Genomic DNA, 22,180 nt, shown 5'->3' on the forward strand with positions numbered 1-22,180 from the left:
GTGCAAAGATCCAAAAGCTAAAGTCCGGAAAAAGAAACCCAAAGAGGCAGTTAATAAATGAAGGGGCTTAAACTCATTCATAATAAGATTCATATTAAAACAGACATAAAAGTCATTTTTGCATATAAGAAAAAAGTTTGATTATATCTAGTCTTGTCTGGGATGAGGGAATAAAACAACGTTTTTTGGAGAATACTATTTCAGAGAGCCATTTGGCAATTGCTATCACAAATTTTAATGTACATATCCAGCAATCATATTTCCAGAAATGTAATTTTCCTGCAGGTGTGTAAAAAATTATATGAACAAGGACATTTTTGGCAGCAACGTTTGCTTGCATAAAAAAGGAGGGAGTCCCAAGTGCCCGCTATTAGGAGACTAGTCAAATAAAGTATGAAGTATTCATACAATGGAATAATAAACCAGTTTAATAAGAATAAAAGAGATCTATTTATACTGCCCTGAAAAAAGCTTCCATATTTTGTCAACTGACAAAAGCCTACTTCACGGAAGAGTATAATCCATTCAGGTAACATCAAAGTACATAGATACATATATATCCTTATAAGTACATAGAAAAGTCTATAATGTTACACAAAGGGGAGTAAAATTTAGAGAACTAACGAGGGAAAAAGACTTAATTTCATACTTAATTTCAACTTATATGCTTTGTGAAATTTTTTGACATGAGCTTGTATTATTTTCATAATATGAAATGGGAAAAATTATTCTTATTTTATATGCACATACGCAAACAAGAATAAATGAAAATATTCTAAAAACTAAACTAGATATATCTATGGTCCATCTTTTTTTTTAATTTATTTATTTAATTTATTTATTTTTGGCTGTGTTGGGTCTTCGTTGATGCGCGTGGACTTTCTCTTGTTGCGGCGAGCGGGGGCTGCTGTTTGTTGCAGTGCGCAGGCTTCTCATTGTGGTGGCTTCCCTTGTTGTGCAGTACAGGCTCTAGGCCTGGGCTTCAGTAGTTTTGGCACTCAGGCTCAGTAGTTGTGGCTCGCAGGCTCAGTAGTTGTGGTGCACGGGCTTAGTTGCTCTGTGGCGTGTGGGATCTTCCCGGACCAGGACTTGAACCCATGTCCCCTGCATTGGCAGGTGGATTCTCAACCACTGTGCCACCAGGGAAGCCCTATGGTCCACCTTGACTATAAAACTCTCTGGAAGCATGCGAATTCTTTACTTGGGGACCTGAAGAACATGAAAACTGTCTACATAAACTCAAAACCTCCAGAAACTTTTGAACATAAATGTATCTGGCATGAAATTTGTCTTAGGTATAACTATTTTCTTTTTTCTGAGTGTATTTATGGATACTCCACTTCATTCCAAAAAGAACTTGATTTATTAAAATGTATGTAAATTGTTCTATAAGATTAAAATAAGTGAGAAAATCCAACAGAATGCAAATGGGGGAGGATAAATAAATGAAGTTAGAAATAGGATAAGTAGGGGGAAATTGTGTGCTATGACATCCCGGTGTCTCCCTAGCTTCAGTGGTCCAATGTCTCTGCAAAGAGAGAAACAACAGTTTCAGACTTCACTGTGCCCACAAGGTTACAGAAAACCAATCACTTGTGAAGAGTCCAGTTATTCAGGGTGGTGAATCCTGAGAGAAATTTCTTTCATGATTCCTCATAAGAAAATATACTGCTACATTAACAGGGTTCTCAAGAAAACTCTACAGAGATGAGTTTTCATGGGGCAGTATCTATTTGGGTTATGGAAAATAGAAGGGAAAATATATTATTTCTCTTTACTTTTTAGTGTGGGATCTTCTTCAAAAAAAAAAAGAACAGAAAAAAACAGACATTTTACTCACCCAGTTCATAATCATGATATGCAATTTAGATAACCAAAATTGCACAAAAAAAAAAAATATGCTAATGACAAAGCAATGTTTACCTACCTGCTATCTCCAGCACCTAGCAGGGTGCCTGGTGTATGTAGGCATTCAACGGAAGTGTTCAGACATGATGAACTTGGATTTTGTGTAAACATTCTAAAACAATCTCTTCTGCTGTTTTCCATGATGTTTTTTATCAGTGACAAAATGGACTACAAAGTGGGAAAACACACAATAGAAGCTTGGAATTTCTTTCAAAACATACTCCTTCCTTTCTCTACTTGCCCTAGGAGTTGGGAGGTGGGGCAAAACCGTTAAAAGATAAGTTTTCTGGCATGAAACCAGGAACAGTTCAAAAGGTGCTATTGTACTGCTGTCAGCTTGAGGAACTGTGCCACAGAACTCATAAGAATGATATGGGAAACCTGTGATTTAATCAGCTGCAGACTCGTTACCCACAGGACCTACACAGAGATGCATCCATCCATCAGGGTGTCAGGTACGTATTTCATAAAGGTTGGGGGGCGGGGTGATTTAGGAGTTAGGGCAGAAGTTGAAGGCAGAAGCTGGAGTCCACCCAAGCACTTGTCCCTGGTACGGAACCTTATGCTGGTGGCAGCTACATGGCCTCTCACCTTTAAAAATATAGAAGTAAATCCACCACGCCCTTTGGTGAACCCCCCACCAAGGGCTGACACAGACTGACTTTTCACTCCCTAGTAACAAAACTCATTATGACAGTCAAACGTTTTACCCTCTAAAGATCTAATTTTGCGCTCATATATTAACCTAGCAGCCCTTCCAACATGGAACACGTTCCTAACAGAAGTTTCTAGAGGAAGGGCAGTTGCACCAGAATGAGAAGGTCAGCAAGGGAGAGAGAAAGCCCAGAAGCACCTCAAACCAGCTAACCGCTCACTACTAACCAAACCATACCACCATCTCTGGGAGCCGTGAAAGCACTAAACCGCCTTCTGTTACTATAGTCTCATCCTCATAAAGCAGTCAACCAAAGTGGCACAAAAATTGAAATCCTGACGGCCAGCTGAAGGCAGGCCGAGTGCCCTCATGTCCCCTCAAGCCTGAAAGAAACAGCCACACCAATGGCCAGCCAGGCTTCTGAGGCTGGTGAGGAAAGGGGGTGGACCACACACCCATCAACCACAGGCTCACTTACTCCTTTCTTCATTCGCCTACTTCTTTCCTTCCCAGCGAGACTGCAAATCCATGCCTTCTCTTCCCTTTGTATCTCCAGCATTGCTGAAGAGTCCCGAATGAGTTAAACATCATCCATCAATGCTGACTGATCAATACAATCCTGTGTGAACAGCCAGTGGAACACATGCAACGACACCATACACACCAACTGAAATGCATCCTATTTTTAAAGACATCTAAAGAACAAAATTCTACATATTTTATTCTGTAATCCAATCCTAGACCTTGAACTGCAATATCAAAGTTCCAAAATTCTATCACACAAGTAGGAAAAGATGCAAGTGACGGGACCAAAAGGGGCTGAAGAATGTAATAAAAATTAACACCCTTTTTCCAGGAAGATTAAAGGCTCCATCGCTATTCCTTTGCAGATGAAGAGAGTCAGCTACAAGAGATGGATTGTGAAAATAATTGCACAAAGAACAAGGTGTCAGAGGAGGGGCAGGCTGGGATGGGAGAGTCCGTTGGGCAGTCCCAGGGCTCCTGCTACCACATGGCGTTCTCTCCCTTACCTGAGACCTGAAAGAAATTCTCTTGCCAGGCCCCCAAGGTGTCACTGCTACCAAACAAATTACAGACGCCCTAAGAAAGTCCCTTCTGCAAACAGTATCTCTTGCTAGACATAAACACCTCCTTTCAAAGCTTGAAATTTATTAGCGCCCAAATGATGTTTATGACCCTGCAGCTTGTGATCCTGTCATGGATTCTATCAACCAAGGAGACTGGATTAGCTCATGGACCTAGGCATTTATGGGTCTGAAGTGAGCCACTGTTCAAAGAGGGCTGAGGACAGATGGAACTGATCTACCCACAGGTGGATGAGGACCACTGGTGCAGAACGGGCCTGGGCTGCCTGAAAGAACACCCGGGACCAAGGGCTAGAGGCAAAATAATCAATTGGCTATCAGCACCACAGCCAACAATCAACCAGGAGCCATAACCAAAAGAAGCTGGCCACCGGAGAGAAAAAGCAACCAAATGCAGGGGCAGTACCACAACCAGCAAGGAAAAAGCAGCAAGATTTCTTCATTGAAATCAAACTGCAAAAGATGAATAAATGTCAGTGGAATTTCTTCTTAAAGGAAATTTCCGAGTTATCTATAGAAACAAATACAAGAGGAATGCATTTTTGACATTGTGGTTTGGTTTGGTTTTGATTTTTTAATTTTTAAAAAGCTAGGGTTGTGTGCCTTTTTAAAATGCAGTTTCAACATCTGCAAACTTAACCAGAACACTTCAAGAGAAGAGGAAAATTTGGATAAACACTGAAGGTTACTCACTGGGTTAGGAGTTCAGGGAAAGAGAAAAAAAAAAGCAGAGTCAATTGAAATTTATTGAAATACTAAACTCCCCCCAAATATAAATGGTATAAAGAAATAATCACTTTTGTATTTTGTTATCATCTTCTGCAGTAGCTCCTAATTTTTCTCAACACTAGTTAATTCATAGTTCATTGTTATAAGGAAAATATAATATGACAGTAATGAAGACATTTAAATTACAAACTTTGACCTTTATCTTTGGGCCCTATCTCTAGAAAAAGAGTAATTGTATCACGGTCTTTTAGAAAGCCCTTTCAAAGAGAGACGTCTAGATTTATTTCCTGGGTAGCAGGCTCTGAAAGATCAAGCCAATCCTGAATGGTGTTTCAGAGCTTTAAGTCTTTTGAGAGCTGAGACTGCAACTTTATTCACACATATTTGGACATTATTTGACATATGAAAAAGAAAAAACTGCTCAGTCTTGGGTAGGGTGAAAAAGATGAAAAAAGCACGGTCCCCGCAGATTCAAGGAGCTTACCTTCCTATTAGGACATTTGCACAAATAACTAAAGCACACACGTGTGTAAAATGTATAATGGACTAAATGCATGTTCTATGTATTTATTTCCTTATACACACTTATAGATGAAAAAGGTATCCCTCATATATATGTGTGTGTGTGCATCTGTGTGCATTATGTATATGCGTATGCATATGCATATGTATATGTATATTGTCCAATATATGTATAGATTGTCTAAGAGCCTGTGTAGGCCTTCTCCATAAGCAGCATGTGTGTCCTTCTGTCAGCTTGCCCACTTGCCATTCTCATGGATGTAAATTATAGAAAGGTGGTCTGAAGTTGTTCATCAGTTCTTTAGCTATAATAAAGCACTGTTCCTAAAAATTTTACTCACTCTCTGATTATTATCCTTCCCAAAACTTACTCTATGCCTAACCAATAGCAAATGAATGTACAAATTGTATTTATTTTAAAATTTCTCTTTACACTTTCCCTTACATATTTTGTCAACTTCAGAATTCCAGCAATATTAACCTCTACTACATCCTGTCACTGAATGTGAGAGGATTAGGACAGTAGCAAGACAGGCTCGATTACTCATTCCCAGCTTGCCAGTCTACACATCATTTTATGTTTGTCATTCAGTTTTGTCAACTCTCTGCCTTACACATTAAAGCAGCTTTCTGGGAAAGAGTTAACCACCAGTTGATGAGACATAACCTTTGTTTTAGCTTGAAATCTAGATTCTGCCAAGTCTTTGGAAAAGTCAAATTGGACAATTATCTACATAGTTGAGGGGAAAGACTGTTGCCTTTCTGATCTGGGTGATCCGCCGTGATTACCAGCAGGTTCTTGTCGAATGCCCACTGGGTGCATATCCTTGTGGAAAGGCATTTTCAGTCCTTGCCCTTAGACAACAAATGAGAATATCTACACAAAGTCGTTGAATTACCTCGCAGGGCCCTATTTCTCTCCCTCTCCATCCTAGTGGAGACCTGGCTGTGTTTTTCTAAGGACAGTGCTGGTGTCTGCAGGGCTGGGGCTGGGTGTGAGGGGAGCCGGTGAAGGCAAGTCCTCCTACACTCTAACCAGAGCAATCACGGCGTGCCTGCAGCAGAGCATTTAACCTATTTGTGTCTCCATCTCCCATTTGTAAAACAGGGTAATTATAACCTCCCTGCCCTATATGTCTGTTGGGAAGGTTCATTAATGTTTGTAAATCACTTTGAAGATGGAGTGATTGCTCACTGCTGTGGCAGGTGGAAGATCTCTGGTCCCAGTCCTTCCTCCCTGTTTCCCGGCAGCTCTCTTAGAGGAGAGAGAAAAAGTAACAAATTACTCTTGCCAGTCCCTTTTCCTATTTACATTGAATATCCAAAGGGAAACTTATTAACCCTTTTTCCTAAATTTCTATGTTCTCAGTTCTACATGTTTTCATCACAACCCAGAAAGCATTAATATTTTTAGATGTGATAACTAAAAATTAATATCTTTGTAAAATTCCACAAAGATTGTGGAATTATCATCAATAGTTTTTTTATGCATCAGTTTATACCCATGTTATGTTCAAGGGTATATTTCTATGAATTTAAAAACATGAATCTCGAATGCTATCTCCTAGTGTATCTAACACCTAAATCAGTTAATGTTCTTCAAAAAAAACACCACATTTTAAGTTGCACATAAAACACATACATACACAAATACACACTTAAGTGTGTGGAGTGAACATAGATATATTATTTTATGTTAAAAACGCAAAACAGTGTACTTTAAAAAAAAAACCCACTTGGATATTAAAATGTCTCACAAGAACCACATTTTAAGGATGCATTAGTTTACTTTGGTTGCTTTTCTTTAATTTCAAAAACATAACATTTAAAAAAATAAACTTTTGGACTTCCCTGGTGGCGCAGTCATTAAGAATCTGCCTGCTAATGCAGGGGACACGGGTTCGAGCCCGGGTCCAGGAAGATCCCACGTGCTGTGGAGCAACTAAGCCTGTGCGCCACAACTACTGAGCCTGCGCTCTAGAGCCCGTGAGCCACAACTACTGAGCCCATGTGCCACAACTACTGAAGCCCGCGTGCCTAGAGCCCATGCTCCACAATGAAGAGTAGCCCCCACTTGCCGCAACTAGTGAAAGCCCATGCGCAGCAACGAAGAGCCAATGAAGCCCAAAATAAATAAATAAATAAATTTATTTTAAAAAATAAATAAATAAAAATAATAAATAAATAAATAAATAAACTTTAAAAACCATTTTGACTTAAATGATCATCATTAGGGTGCTAGCTACATGAAACATGGCACATCCAAACAGTGTGTGGGGTGTGTGTGTGTGTGTGCACACACACGTGTGTGTGTATGGAATGGAATTCTAGATATGTTTTTAATTTTTAAAAAAATACAACATACTTTTCATACTTTTCATACCTATGTACTTTTCATAGGTTATCATTTATGTTTTTAAAAGGGATATATACAATCGTCCTTTGGTATCTGAGGGGATATGGTTCCAGAACCCCCTCAGATATCAAAATCCATGAATGCTCAAGTCCCTTATATATATCTAATGGTATAGTATTTGAATATAACCTATGTACATCCTCCTATATACTATAAATCATCTCTAGATTACTTATAATACCTAATACAATGTAAATGCTATGTAAATAGTTGTAAATACAATGTAAGTGCTATGTAAATTGTTGCCAGTGTATGTCAAGTTCAAGTTTTGTTTATTGGACCTTTCTGGAATTTTTTTTCTGAATATTTTCCATCCATGGTTGGTTGAATCCACAGATGCAGAACCCTCGGATATGGAACCTTCAGATTCAGAGGGCCGGTATATGTGTGTGTAGGCATGTAAATATATGAATACAGAAAAAAAAGGCAATAATAGTTACTTCTGGAAAAAGAGATTAGAGGACTTAAATTAAAGGCTGTAGGCAAAAGTCTTAACATTTACATATACTCTGTTTAGCTTATTTAATATTTTTAACATAAGAATGCACCGTTTCTAATTAAAAATGTAAGAGTCACATTAGTATATTTTGTTATTAACTTGACATCTATGATATTTTTTCTTGATAACATAATTGTTTTATAGTGTATACTACTAAGGAAATTGTCAACTATGCAGAAAGTAAACTGGTGTCATAATATTTCAAAACTGTCTGACTTAGGGGTATATGGGAAATCTCTGTACCTTCTCCTCAATTTTATTGTAAACGTAAAACTGCTGTAAAAAATAATGTATTTTTTAAAATTTCCTCCCTACAATAGGAAGAAAATGCTGTAAAATATCACCCCAACTATGCTCAAATGAACCTAAAGACCATTTTCTTTAAAAGCATAAAAAGATATAGATACCCATTGATGAATATGTAAAATATTTATCCATTATTGTAATGTGATCATGCATAGGGAATTGCTTTATACTCCTCTCCCAGAATTAATCTTCTTGTAAACAAGGAAAAGATCTTTTTCATATAATTTCCCCCAGAAGTCTAGCTCAACACCTGGCAAATAATGATATTCAAAAAATATTTATCAAATAAATAAATAAATAAACGGACCTCTCTCTGTGATATCTTGCCTATTCTAATTTAATAGGTTTCTTTAATGTGGAACTTTTCAAAACCTTTAATAAATAATTGCACATTGTAAATTCAATGAGTTAAATATAGTACACAGCATTTCCCAAACTTGTTTTACCATGCAAAATTTTGCCCACAAAATCCTTTGTAGTATTAGAGATAATGAAGTCTAGACAACCAAATATGGAAAATATTGCATTGGCTTTTAATTTACACCTCATTGTTTCCTAAAATTCAAGGTCAGCAGAGACCTGTAGTGTTCAATGAATATTCATGGGGTCCCTGCATCTCCCGTACTCCCCTATTGTTGGGTCAGGGCCACATGATTGCAACTGGCACATAGGAATGTGAGAGCAAGTAATGTGCCATTTCTATTCCAAGGCACTTGAAAGTCAGTGGATCTCTTCCATCTTTCCCTTCCTTTGCTGTGGCTAGTCTGGAAGTCAGTTGTTGAAATGATGACCTCACAAGTTGAAGGGACTCTCCAACTCACCAGATGTAGAAGACCACCTGCCAACTTACATCAGGGCTTGTGGTGAGCAAGAAATGTACTTTTGGAAACAACTTAAATGTCCATTGACAGAGGAATGGATAAAGAAGATGTGGTACATATATACAATGAAATATTACCCAGCTATTAAAAAGAATGAAGTAATGCCATTTGCAGCAACATGGATGGACCTAGAGATTGTCATACTGAGTGAAGTAAGTCAGACAGAGAAAGAGAAATATCGTATGATATCACTTATATGCAGAATCTAAAGAGAAATGATACAAATGAACTTATTTTAAAAACAGAAACACACTCACAGACTTTGATAACAAACTTATGGTTGGGGCCATGGGAAGGGTAGAGGGAAGGGATAGTTAGGGAGTTTGGGATTGACATGTACACACTGCTATATTTAAAATAAATAACCAGGGGATTAGGAACCAAGATGGCGGAGTAGAAGGATGTGCTCTCACTCCCTCTTGGGAGAACACCAGAATCACAACTAGCTGCTGGACAATCATCAACAGGAAGACACTGGAACTCACCAAAAAAGATACCCCACATCCAAAGAAAAAGGAGAAGCCACAATGAGATGGTAGGAGGGGTGCAATCACAGGAAAATCAAATCCCATAACTGCTGGGTGGGTGACTCACAGACTGGAGAACACTTATACCACAGAAGTCCACCCACTGGAGTGAAGGTTCTGAGCCCCATGTCAGGTTCCCAACCTGGGGTTCCGGGAATGGGAGGAGGAATTCCTAGAGAATCAGACTTTGAAGGCTAGTGGGATTTGATTGCAGGACTCTGACAGGATTGGGGGAAACAGAGACTCCACTCTTGGAGGGCACACACAAAGTAGTGTGCGCATCGGGGACCAGAGGAAGGGACAGTGACCCCAGGGGAGACTGAACCAGACCTACCTGCTAGTGTTGGAGGGTCTCCTGCAGAGGTGGGAGGTGGCTGTGGCTCACCGTGGGGACAAAGACACTGGCAGCAGAAGTTCTGGGAAGTACTCCTTGGCTTGAGCCCTCCCAGAGTCTGCCATTAGCCACACCAAAGAGCCCACGTAGACTCCAGTGTTGGGTTATCTCAGGCCAAACAACCAACAGGGAGGGAACCCAGCCCCACCCATCAGAGGTCAGGTGGATTAAAGTTTTACTGAGCTCTGCCCTCCAGAGCAACAGTCAGCTCTACCTAAGACAAGTCCCTCCCATCAGGGAACTTGCACAAGCCTCTTAGATAGCCTCATCCACCAGAGGGCAGAGAGCAGAAGCAAGAAGAACTACAATCCTGCAGCCTGTGGAACAAAAACCACAGTCACAGAAAGATAGACAAGATGAAAAGGCAGAGGGCTATGCGCCAGATGAAGAAACAAGATAAAACCCCAGTAAAACAACTAAATGAAGTGAAGATAGGCAACCTTGCAGAAAAAGAATTCAGAATAATGATAGTGAAGATGATCCAGGACCTCGGAAAAAGAATGGAGGCAAAGATAGAGAAGATGCAAGAAATGTTTAACAAAGACCTAGAAGAATTAAAGAACAAAAAAACAGAGATGAACAATACAATAACTGAAATGAAAACTACACTAGAAGGAATCAATAGCAGAATAACTGAGGCAGAAGAACCAATAAGTGACCTGGAAGACAGAATCGTGCAATTCACTGCTGTGGAACAGAATAAAGAAAAAAGAATGAAAAGAAATGAAGAAAGCCTAAGAGACCTCTGGTACAACATTAAATGCAACAATGTTTGCATTATGGGGTTCCAGAAGGAGAACAGAGAGATAAAGGACCAGAGAAAATACTTGAAGAGATTATAGTCGAAAACTTCCCTAACATGGGAAAGGAAATAGCTACCCAAGTCCAGGAAGCGCAGCAAGTCCCATACAGGGTAAACCCAAGGAGAAACATGCCGAGACACATAGTAATCAAACTGGCAAAAATTAAAGACAAAGAAAAATTACTGAAAGCAGCAAGGGAATAAGGACAAATAACATACAAGGGAACTCCCACAAGGTTAACAGCTGATTTCTCAGCAGAAACTCTACAAGCCAGAAGGGAGTGGCATGATATACTTAAAGTGATGAAAGGGAAGAACCTACAACCAAGATTACTCTACCCGGCAAGGATCTCATTTAGATTCTATGGAGAAATGAAAAGCTTTACAGACAAGCAAAAGCTAAGAGAATTCAGCACCACCAAACCAGCTCTACAACAAATGCTAAAGGAACTTCTCTAAGTGGAAAACACAAGAGAAGAAAACGTCCTACAAAAACAAACCCAAAACAATTAAGAAAATGGTCATAGGAACATACATATCAATAATTACCTTAAACGTAAATGGATTAAATGCTCCAACCAAAAGACAAAGTCTTGCTGAATGGATACAAAAACAAAGCCCATCTATATGCTGTCTACAAGAGACCCACATCAGACCTATGGACACATACAGACTGAAAATGAGGGGATGGAAAAAGATATTCCATGCAAATGGAAATCAAAAGAAAGCGGGAGTAGCAATACTCATAACAGAAAAAATAGACTTTAAAATGAAGAATGTTACAAGAGACAAGGGAGGACACTACATAATCACCAAGGGATCAATGCAAGAAGAAGATATAACAATTATAAATATATATGCACCCAACATAGGAGAACCTCAATACATAAGGCAACTGGTAACAGCTATAAAAGAGGAAATCGACAGTAACACAATAATAGTGGGGGACATTAACACCTCACTTACACCAATGGACAGATCATCCAAAATGAAAGTAAATAAGGAAACAGAAGCTTTAAATGACACAATAGACCAGATAGATTTAATTGATATTTATAAGACATTCCATCCAAAAACAGCAGATTACACTTTCTTCTCAAGTGCACATGGCACATTCTCCAGGATAGATCACATCTTGGGTCACAAATCAAGCCACAGTAAATTTAAGAAAATTGAAATCACATCAAGCATCTTTTCTGACCACAACGCTATGAGATTAGAAATGCATTACAGGAAAAATAACATAAAAAACACAAACACATGGAGGCTAAATAATACATTATTAAATAACCAAGAGATCACTGAAGAAATCAAAGAGGAAATCAAAAAATACCTAGAGACAAATGACAATGAAAACACGACGACTCAAAACCTATGGGATGCAGCAAAAGCAGTTCTAAGAGGGAAGTTTATAGCTATACAAGCTTACCTCAAGAAACAAGAAAAATCTCAAATAAACAATCTAACCTTACACCTAAAGGAACTAGAGAAAGAAGAACAAACAAAACCCAAAGTTAGCAGAAGGAAAGAAATCATAAAGATCATAGCAGAAATCAATGAAATAGAAACAAAGAAAACAAGAGCAAGGATCAATAAAACTAAAAGCTGGTTCTTTGAGAACATAAACAAAATTGATAAACCATTAGCCAGACTCATCAAGAAAAAGAGGGAGAGGACTCAAACCAATAAAATTAGAAATGAAAAAGGAGAAGTTACAACAGACACCTCAGAAATACAAAGCATCCTAAGAGACTACTACAAGCAACTCTATGCCAATAAAATGGACAACATGGAAGAAATGGACAAATCCTTAGAAAGGTATAACCTTCCAAGACTGAACCAGGAAGAAATAGAAAATATGAACAGACCAATCACAAGTAATGAAATTGAAACTGTGATTAAAAATCTTCCAACAAAGAAAAGTCCAGGACCAGATGGCTTCACAGGTGAATTCTATCAAACATTTAGAGAAGAGCTAACACCCATCCTTCTCAAACTCTTCCAAAAAATTGCAGAGGAAGGAACACTCCCAAACTCATTCTATGAGGCCACAATCACCCTGATACCAAAACCAGACAAAGATACTACAAAACAAGAAAATTACAGACCAATATCACTGATGAATATAGATGCAAAAATCCTCAACAAAATACTAGCAAACAGAATCCAACAACACATTAAAAGGATCATACACCATGATCAAGTGGGATTTATCCCAGGGATGCAAGGATTCTTCAATAAATGCAAATCAATCAATGTGATACGCCATATTAACAAACTGAAAGATAAAAACCATATGATCATCTCAATAGATGTAGAAAAATCTTTTGACAATATTCAACACCCATTTATGATAAAAACTCTCCAGAATGATGGCATAGAGGGAACCTACCTCAACATAATAAAGGCCATATATGACAAACCCACAGCAAACATCATTCTCAATGGTGAAAAACTGAAAGCATTTCCTCTTAGATCAGGAAGAAGACAAGGATGTCCACTCTCACCACTATTATTCAACATAGTTTTGGAAGTCCTAGCCACGGCAATCAGAAAAGAAAAAGAAATAAAAGAATACAAATTGGAAAAGAAGTAAAACTGTCACTGTTTGCAGATGACATGATACTATACGTAGAGAATCCTAAAGATACCACCAGAAAACGACTAGAGCTAATCAATGAATTTGGTAAAGTTGCAGGATACAAAATTAATGCACAGAAATCTCTTGCATTCCTATACACTAATGATGAAAAATCTGAAAGAGAAATTAAGGAAACACTCTCATTTACCACTGCAACAAAAAGAATAAAATACCTAGGAATAAACCTACCTAGGGAGACAAAAGACCTGTATGCAGAAAACTATAAGACACTGATGAAAGAAATTAAAGATGATACCAACAGATGGAGAGATATACCATGTTCTTGGATTGGAAGAATCAATATTGTGAAAATGACTATACTACCCAAAGCGATCTACAGATCCAATGCAATCCTTATCAAATTACCAATGGCATTTTTTACAGAACTAGAACAAAAAATCTTAAAATCTGTATGGAGACACAAAAGAGTCCGAATAGCCAAAGCAGTGTTGAGGGAAAAAAACGGAGCTGGAGGAATCAGACTCCCTGACTTCAGACTATACTACAAAGCTATGGTAATCAAGACAATATGGTACTGGCACAAAGACAGAAACACAGATCAATGCAACAAGATAGAAAGCCCAGAGATAAACCCACACACCTATGGTCAACTAATCTATGACAAAGGAGGCAAGGATATGCAATGGAGAAAAGACAGCCTCTTCAATAAGTGGTGCTGGGAAAACTGGACAGCTACATGTAAAAGAACGAAATTAGAATACTCCCTAACACCATACACAAAAATAAACTCAAAATGCATTAGAGACCTAAATGTAAGACCGGACACTATAAAACTCTTAGAGGAAAACATAGGAAGAACACTCTTTGACATAAATCACAGCAAGATCTTCTTTGACCCACCTCCTAGAGTAATGAAAATAAAAACAAAAATAAACAAATGGGACCTAATGAAACTTCAAAACTTTTGCACAGCAAAGGAAACCATAAACAAGACGAAAAGACAACCCTCAGAATGGGAGAAAATATTTGCCAATGAATCAATGGACAAAGGATTAATCTCCAAAATATATATACAGCTCATGCAGCTCAGTATTAAAAAAACAAACAACCCAATCCAAAAACGGGCAGAAGACCTAAATAGACATTTCTCCAAAGAAGATATACAGATGGCCAAGAAGCACATGAAAAGCTGCTCAACATCACTAATTATTAGAGAAATGCAAATCAAAACTACAATGAGGTATCACCTCACACCAGTTAGAATGGGCATCATCAGAAAATCTACAGGCAAGATGGCGGAAGAGTAAGACACAGAGATCACCTTCCTTCCCACAGATACAGTAGAAATACATCTACACGTGGAACTGCTCCTACAGAACACCCACCGGACGCTGGCAGAAGACGTCAGACCTCCCAAAAGGCAAGAAAATCCCCACGTACTTGGGTAGGGCAAAAGAAAAAAGAAATAACAGAGACAAAAGAATAGGGACGGGACCTGCACCAGTGGGAGGGAGCTGTGAAGGAGGAAAGGTTTCCACACACTAGGAAGCCCCTTCATGGGCAGAGACTGTGGGTGGCAGAGGGGGGAAGCTTCGGAGCCACGGAGGAGAGCGCAGCCACAGGGGTGCGGAGGGCAAAGTGCAGAGATTCCCGCACAGAGGAGCGGTGCCGACCAGCACTCACTAGCCCGAGAGGCTTGTCTGCTCAGCCGCCGGGGCGGGCGGGGGCTGGGAGCTGAGGTTCGGGCTTTGGTGCTAGCCGAGAGCGAGTCCGGGAAAAAGTCTGCAGCTGCCGAAGAGGCAGGAGACTTTTTCTTGCCTCTCTGTTTCACGGTGCGCAAGGAGAGGGGATTCAGAGCACCGCCTAAACGAACTCCAGAGATGGGCGCGAGCCGCGGCTGTCAGCGCGGACCCCAGAGATGGGCAGGAGATGCTAAGGCTGCTGCTGCCGCCACCAAGAAGCCTGTGTGCGAGCACAGGTCACTCTCCACACCGCCCCTCCCGGGAGCCTGTGCAGCCCGCCACTGCCAGGGTCCTGTGATCCAGGGACAACTTCCCCGGGAGAACGCACAGTGCACCTCAGGCTGCTACAACGTCACGCCGGCCTCTGCCGCCGCAGGCTTGTCCCACATCCGTGCCCCTCCCTCCCCCCGGCCTAAGTGAGCCAGAGCCCCCAAAGCAGCTGCTCCTTTAACCCCGTTCTGTCTGGGTGGGGAACAGACGCCCTCAGGAGACCTACATGCAGAGGCGGGTCCAAATCCAAAGCTGAACCCCGGGAGCTGTACGAACAAAGAAGAGAAAGGGAAATCTCTCCCAGCAGCCTCAGAAGCAGCGGATTAAAAGTCCACAATCAACTTGATGTGCCTGCATCTGTTGAATAACTGAATAGACAACGAATCATCCCAAATTCAAGAGGTGGATTTTGGGAGCAGGCTATATTAATTTTCCCCCTTTTCCTTTTTTTCTGAGTGTATATGTGTATGCTTCTGGGTGAGATTTTGTCTGTATAGCTTTGCTTTCACCATTAGTCCTAGGGATAGGCCCATCCGTGTTTTGTTTTGTTTGTTTTTTCTTTGTTTTTTTTTTTTTAACTCAAAAAAAAATTATTTTTTCCGAATAAATGTTTTCTTAATAATTTTTCTTATTTTCTATTTTTAGAAATTAAAAAAAAATTTTAATAAGTTTTTTCATATTTTTTATTTTAAAAAATTAATATTTTTTTCTTAATAAATTTTTTCTTAATAATTTATTTCTTATTTTTTACTATAAAAAATTAATAAATCTATATTTAAAAACTAAAAAAAAATTTTTGAATACATTTATTCTTAATTTTTTTCTTATTTTTTATTATAATAGCTTTATTTTATTTTATTTTATCCTCTTCCTTTCTTTCTTTGTATTTTTTTCTCCCTTTTATTCTGAGCCGTGTAGACGAAAGGCTCTTGGTGCTCCAGCCAGGCATCAGGGCTGTGCCTCTGAGGTGGGAGAGCCAACTTCAGGACACTGGTCCACAAGAGACCTCCCAGCTCCACGTAATACCAAATGGCAAAAATCTCTCAGAGGTCTCCATCTCAACATCAAGACCCAGCTTCACTCAATGACCAGCAAGCTACAGTGCTGGACACCCTATGCCAAACAACTAGCAAGATACGAACACAGCCCCATCCATTAGCAGAGAGGCTGCCTAAAATCATAATAAGGCCACAGACACCCCAAAACACACCACCACACGTGGACGTGCCCACCAGAAAGACAAGATCCAACCTCATCCACCAGAACACAGGCACTAGTCCCCTCCACCAGGAAGCCTACACAACCCACTGAACCAACCTTAGCCACTGGGGACAGATACCAAAAACAACGGGAACTACGAACCTGCAGCCTGTGAAAAGGAGACCCCAAACACAGTAAGATAAGCAAAATGAGAAGACAAAAAACCACACAGCAGGTGAAGGAGCAGGGTCAAAACACACCAGACCTAACAAATGAAGAGTAAATAGGCAGTCTACCTAAAAAAGAATTCAGAATAATGATAGTAAAGATGATCCAAAATCTTGGAAATAGAATAGACAAAATGCAAGAAACATTTAACAAGGATGTAGAAGAACTAAAGAGGAACCAAGCAACGATGAAAAACACAATAAATGAAATTAAAAAAACTCTAGATGGGATCAATAGCAGAATAACTGAGGCAGAAGAACGGATAAGTGACCTGCAAGATAAAATAGTGGCAATAACTACTGCAGAGCAGAATAAAGAAAAAAGAATGAAAAGAACTGAGGACAGTCTCAGAGACCTCTGGGACAACATTAAACGCACCAACATTCGAATTATAGGGGTCCCAGAAGAAGAAGAGAAAAAGAAAGGGACTGAGAAAATATTTGAACAGATTATAGTTGAAAACTTCCCTAATATGGGAAAGGAAATAGTTAATCAAGTCCTGGAAGCACAGAGAGTCCCATACAGGATAAATCCAAGGAGAAACACACCAAGACACATATTAATCAAACTATCCAAAATTAAATATAAAGAAAACATACTAAAAGCAGCAAGGGAAAAACAACAAATAACACACAAGGGAATCCCCATAAGGTTAACAGCTGATCTTTCAGCAGAAACTCTGCAAGCCAGAAGGGAGTGGCAGGATATACTTAAAGTCATGAAGGAGAAAAACCTACAACCAAGATTACTCTACCCAGCAAGGATCTCATTCAGATTTGATGGAGAAATTAAAACCTTTACAGACAAGCAAAAGCTGAGAGAGTTCAGCACCACCAAACCAGCTTTAGAACAAATGCTAAAGGAACTTCTCTAGGCAAGAAACACAAGAGAAGGAAAACACCTACAATAACAAACATAAAATATTTAAGAAAATGGGAATAGGAACATACATATCGATAATTACCTTAAATGTAAATGGATTAAATGCTCCCACCAAAAGACACAGACTGGCTGAATGGATACAAAAGCAAGACCCATATATATGCTGTCTACAAGAGACCCACTTCAGACCTAGAGACACATACAGACTGAAACTGAGGGGATGGAAAAAGATATTCCATGCAAATGGAAATCAAAAGAAAGCTGGAGTAGCAATTCTCATATCAGACAAAATAGACTTTAAAATAAAGACTATTACAAGAGACAAAGAAGGACACTATATAATGATCAAGGGATCGATCCAAGAGGAAGGTATAACAATTGTAAATATTTATGCACCCAACATAGGAGCACCTCAGTACATAAGGCAAATACTAACAGCCATAAAAGGGGAAATCGACAGCAACACAATCATAGTAGGGGACTTTAACACCCCACTTTCACCAATGGACAGATCATCCAAAATGAAAATAAATAAGGAAACACAAGCTTTAAATGATACATTAAACAAGATGGACTTAATTGATATTTATAGGACATTCCACCCAAAAACAACAGAATACACATTTTTCTCAAGTGCTCATGGAACATTCTCCAGGATAGATCATATCTTGGGTCACAAATCAAGCCTTGGTAAATTTAAGAAAATTGAAATCGTATCAAGTATCTTTTTCGACCACAACGTTATGACACTAGATAACAATTACAGGAAAAGATCTGTAAAAAATACAAACACATGGAGGCTACACAATACACTACTTAATAATGAAGTGATCACTGAAGAAATCAAAGGGGAAATCAAAAAATACCTAGAAACACATGACAATGGAGACACGACGACCGAAAACCTATGGGATGCAGCAAAAGCAGTGCTAAGAGGGAAGTTTATAGCAATACAAGCCTACCTCAAGAAACAGGAAACATCTCGAATAAACAACCTAACCTTGCACCTGAAGCAATTAGAGAAAGAAGAACAAAAAAACCCCAAAGCTAGCAGAAGGAAAGAAATCATAAAGATCAGGTCAGAAATAAATGAAAAAGAAATGAAGGAAACAATAGCAAAAATCAATGAAACTAAAAGCTGGTTCTTTGAGAAGATAAACAAAATTGATTAACCATTAGCCAGACCCATCAAGAGAAAAAGGGAGAAGACTCAAATCAATAGAATTAGAAATGAAAAAGGAGAAGTAACCACTGACACTGCAGAAATACAAACGATCATGAGAGATTACTACAAGCAACTCTATGCCAATAAAATGGACAACCTGGAAGAAATGGACAGATTCTTAGAAATGCACAACCTACCGAGACTGAACCAGGAAGAAGTAGAAAATATGAACAGACCAATCACAAGCACTGAAATTGAAACTGTGATTAAAAATCTTCCAACAAACAAAAGCCCAGGACCAGATGGCTTCACAGGCGAATTCTATCAAACATTTAGAGAAGAGCTAACACCTATCCTTCTCAAACTCTTCCAAAATATTGCAGAGGGAGGAACACTCCCCAACTCATTCTACGAGGCCACCATCACCCTGATACCAAAACCAGACAAAGATGTCACAAAGAAAGAAAACTACAGGCCAATATCACTGATGAACATAGATGCAAAAATCCTCAACAAAATACTAGCAAACAGAATCCAACAGCACCTTAAAAGGATTATACACCATGATCAAGTGGGGTTTATTCCAGGAATGCAAGGATTCTTCAATATACGCAAATCAATCAATGTGATACATCATATTAACAAATTGAAGGAGAAAAACCATATGATCATCTCAATAGATGCAGAGAAAGCTTTTGACAAAATTCAACACCCATTTATGATAAAAGCCCTGCAGAAAGTAGGCATAGAGGGAACTTTCCTCAACATAATAAAGGCCATATATGACAAACCCACAGCCAACATTGTCCTCAATGGTGAAAAACTGAAACCATTTCCACTAAGATCAGGAACAAGACAAGGTTGCCCACTCTCACCACTATTATTCAACATAGTTTTGGAAGTGTTAGCCACAGCAATCAGAGAAGAAAAAGAAATAAAAGGAATCCAAATCGGAAAAGAAGAAGTAAAGCTGTCACTGTTTGCAGATGACATGATACTATACATAGAGAATCCTAAAACTGCCACCAGAAAACTACTAGAGCTAATAAATGAATTTGGTAAAGTAGCAGGATACAAAATTAATGCACAGAAATCTCTTGCATTCCTATATACTAATGATGAAAAATCTGAAAGTGAAATTAAGAAAACACTCCCGTTTACCATTGCAACAAAAAGAATAAAATACCTAGGAATAAACCTACCTAAGGAGACAAAAGACCTGTATGCAAAAAATTATAGGACACTGATGAAAGAAATTAAAGATGATACAAATAGATGGAGAGATATACCATGTTCTTGGATTGGAAGAATCAACATTGTGAAAATGACTCTACTACCAAAAGCAATCTACAGATTCAATGCAATCTCTATCAAACTACCACTGGCATTTTTCACAGAACTAGAACAAAAAATATCACAATTTGTATGGAGACACAAAAGACCCCGAATAGCCAAAGCAATCTTGAGAAAGAAAAACAGAGCTGGAGGAATCAGGCTCCCTGACTTCAGACTATATTACAAAGCTACAGTAATCAAGACAGTTTGGTACTGGCACAAAAACAGAATTATAGATCAATGGAACAGGATAGAAAGCCCAGAGGTAAACCCACGCACATATGGTCACCTTATCTTTGATAAAGGAGGCAAGCTTATACAGTGGAGAAAAGACAGCTTCTTCAATAAGTGGTGCTGGGAAAATTGGACAGGTACATGTAAAAGTATGAAATTAGAACACTCCCTGACACCATACACAAAAATAAACTCAAAATGGATTAAAGACCTAAGTGTAAGGCCAGACACTATCAAACTCTTAGAGGAAAACATAGGCAGAACACTCTATGACATACATCACAGCAAGATCCTTTTTGACCCAGCTCCTAGAGAAATGGAAATAAGAACACAAATAAACAAATGGGACCTAATGAAACTTAAAAGCTTTTGCACAGCAAAGGAAACCATAAACAAGACCAAAAGACAACCCTCAGAATGGGAGAAAATATTTGCAAATGAAGCAACTGACAAAGGATTAATCTCCAAGATTTACAAGCAACTCATGCAGCTCAATAACAAAAAGACAAACAACCCAATCCAAAAATGGGCAGAAGACTTAAATAGACATTTCTCCAAAGAAGATATACAGATGGCCAACAGAGACATGAAAGAATGCTCAACATCCTTAATCATTAGAGAAATGCAAATCAAAACTACAATGAGGTATCATCTCACACCGGTCAGAATGGCCATCATCAAAAAATCTACAAACAATAAATGCTGGAGAGGGTGTGGAGAAAAGGGAACCCTCTTGCACTGTTGGTGGGAATGTAAATTGATACAGCCACTATGGATAACAGTATGGACGTTCCTTAAAAACCTAAAAATAGAACTACCATACGACCCAGCAATCCCACTACTGGGCATATACCCTGAGAAAACCATAATTCAAAAAGAGTCATGTACCAAAATGTTCATTGCAGCTCTATTTACAATAGCCAGGACATGGAAGCAACCTAAGTGTCCATCATTGGATGAATGGATAAAGAAGATGTGGCACATATATACAATGGAATATTACTCAGCCATAAAAAGAAATGAAATGGAGGTATTTGTAATGAGGTGGATGGAGTTAGAGTCTGTCATACAGAGTGAAGTAAGTCAGAAAGAGAAAAACAAATACAGTATGCTAACACATATATATGGAATCTAAGGAAAAAAAAAAAAAAGGTCATGAAGAACCTCATGGCAATATGGGAATAAAGACACAGACCTACTAGAGAATGGACTTGAGGATATGGGGAGGGGGAGGGGTGAGATGTGACAGGATGAGAGAGTGGCATGGACATATATACACTACCAAATGTAAAATAGATAGCTAGTGGGAAGCAGCCACATAGCACAGGGAGATCAGCTCGGTGCTTTGTGACTGCCTGGGGGGGTGGGATGGGGAGGGTGGGAGGGAGGGAGATGCGGGAGGGAGGAGATATGGGAACGTGTGTATGTCTGTAGCTGATTCACTTTGTTATAAAGCAGAAACTAACACACCATTGTGAAGCAATTATACTTCAATAAAGATGTTTAAAAAAAAAAGAGTTAAAAGTAAAACATTCAGTCAAAAAAAAAAAAAAAAGAAAATCTACAAACTACAAATGCTGGAGAGGGTGTGGAGAAAAGGGAACCCTCTCACACTGTTGGTGAGAAAGTAAATTGATACAGCCACTAAGGAGAACAGTATGGAGGTTCCTTATAAAACTAAAAATAGAATTACCATATGGCCCAGCAATCCCACTACTGGGCATATACCTAGTGAAAACCATAATTCAAAAAGACACATGCACCCCAATGTTCATTG

Source organism: Balaenoptera musculus, chromosome 6, assembly GCF_009873245.2.
Source record: "Balaenoptera musculus isolate JJ_BM4_2016_0621 chromosome 6, mBalMus1.pri.v3, whole genome shotgun sequence".
Taxonomy (NCBI): Eukaryota; Metazoa; Chordata; class Mammalia; order Artiodactyla; family Balaenopteridae; genus Balaenoptera; species Balaenoptera musculus.